General features: G+C 46.2%; 1 long non-coding RNA gene across 3 annotated transcripts in view; it reads left to right on the top strand.

The window, feature by feature from the left end:
• The window catches only part of LOC123506107, a 132629-nt gene that overhangs the window by 39986 nt on the left and 90143 nt on the right, over window positions 1-2500 (top strand). The gene's annotated exons all lie outside the window — the stretch shown is intronic.

Raw genomic sequence — 2500 nt, forward strand, 5'->3', positions numbered from 1 at the left:
ACACACACACACACACACACACACACACACACACACACACACACACACACACACACACACACACACACACACACACACACACACACACACACACACACACACACACACACACACACACACACACACACACACACACACACACACACACACACACACACACACACACACACACACACACACACACACACACACACACACACACACACACACACACACACACACACACACACACACACACACACACACACACACACACACACACACACACACACACACACACACACACACAGAGAGAGAGAGAGAGAGTTTTTAGTTTAGCAGATTGGCAAGTTAGGAAGTGTAGCATTAATAACTGGTGTTTAAAAGATTCCACTGCGCTTAGTCTGTAACCCCACAAGTCTACCAGTGATTTCTGTGCGGGAGTCTGTCTGGAGTGTGTAGGTCCGTTCAATATACCTCCCTATCCGTCCAGCTATCGAGGCCGATGCTTTGAAGACTGAGCATGGGTCTACCTCAGCCTTGGTCACATTTTGAATTGGAGTTAATATCTATTTTGGGTGATGCTGAAGAAAAGTATAAAGCTAGATGGAAATGTGGAGTGGTGGAGTGAAAATAAAAGCTGCGAGTATTGGAGACGTAAAGAATGGTGAGGGATTGCACTGAAACATCGCAGCACATTATGATAATTCAAGGTAGTCATTTATGTCCGTATTCAAAAATGGTAAATTCCTTTTTTTCGCGGTTTTGTTGTAAAGTTTTCCTTCTGCTTCCATTGATTTGAGTATTTCTTTTGTATTCCTAATCGCCAATTATCACGAGAAGGACAAGAATACAAAGCTGGCATACGTTCCATTGGCATCTGTAAGTGAGTAGCAGCTTCTTCCTCAAATGCAGCTGCTTATCAATCATCACTAGCCACCATGACGCTCGCAGCCCACAAAGCCCCATGATACAGCGGTGAAATGTTAAAGTAGTACTGTTGCCGGAGGGAGAAATACATGACCGTGTTTGTCCCTTTAACACCTTGGCGCTTCTACAACTGTGACTTCCTTAAAGCGGTGTGATCGATGCCCCAAACCCTCGCTGCCAAGAGGACCTTTCACCGGCAGGAGGGCGTAGCAGCTGCGGAGTCTGATGGAAGGTGATGTGGATCCTTAAAGGGTATTCGGAAGCCGCTAAATTCACTCGCTGAATGACTGTTCGCCTTTACTTTTGAATATTTAGAGTAGAGGCAGGGAGAGAGGAGAAAAAACTGCCATCCTGTACTTCGAGGTGAAATATTTATTGTAGTAAATGTCACTGCCGCCGCCTCGGAGTGTGCAGGACTAGATGCAAATGGCTAGCAAACAATCCTACTACAATTCGCTATATGGCACACTGTATTGAAAAATGTTACAAATATTTTATCTTTCATTGGAGTGCGAAATATTCAGCATTTGTTGCGTATCTTTTATATGGACGTGTTGCGTACTTGGGAAAAAAAGCAAGATTTAATGGAAAATGGAAAAGCATGCATGTTTTCCCTCGTCACTCGTGAACGTGTAACTTTTCTACAATACAACAATTTCTAACAAATTTTCAGCAAGGGTCGAGATGACACACAACTTGGGAAACCCTTCTAAATATGGTGTTGCCTTTTGTCTACCACTCTTTCCATGTTTCCACACATTTTGGTTGTTCCTTCGTATTCTCTGCATCTTTTCCTGGAAATATTCGCCGTCGTTTGTGGCACCGAGCCTTCAACACGTTTATTGTCAACAAATGTCTCTTTCTACTCCAATGTTTAAAAGTTCCGTAATGAGACTTTTCAATTACACACCATCAGAGATTGAAAAAAATGACTGTCTTATTCACTACCCACAAAATGAAGACATGGCGGAACATTGAACACCATAAGACTTCTGAGACAATAGAAACGTGTCAGTGTATTGATGGAGGCGTACGCATCATTAAGTGTAAGGATCATAAGAATCTCGTCTCCTCCTCATCTCCAATCACCACTCAAAATATCCCCCACCAGTCCGCCCACCCTCCCTCGTCTTATCCATCTCTTTACTCACTGATACACTACTTAGAACCATCCAGCCAATCATCCACCGTCATCTGTCATCCACACAACTCAAACCACTCACAAAAATAACAGCATTCATCCAGGCATCTTATTTTACACCAACTTCCACTGACTACAACCACTCACCACCCACCACGTCACCTCCACGGCCCCTTACGCCACCCGCCAGCCTACGCACCCACCAGCCCACGCACCCACCAGCCCATGCACCCACCAGCCCACGCACACACCAGCCCACGCACTCACCAGCACACACATCCACTAGCCCACGCACCCTGCAGCCCACGCACCCACCAGCCCACGCATTCACCAGCCCACGCACACACCAGCCCACGCACTCACCAGCCCACACATCCACCAGCCCACACATCCACCAGCCCACGTACCCTGCAGCCCACGCACCCTCCAATCCACGCACTCACCAATTCA

Source organism: Portunus trituberculatus, chromosome 19 (assembly GCF_017591435.1).
Source record: "Portunus trituberculatus isolate SZX2019 chromosome 19, ASM1759143v1, whole genome shotgun sequence".
In the NCBI taxonomy this organism is placed as follows: domain Eukaryota; kingdom Metazoa; phylum Arthropoda; class Malacostraca; order Decapoda; family Portunidae; genus Portunus; species Portunus trituberculatus.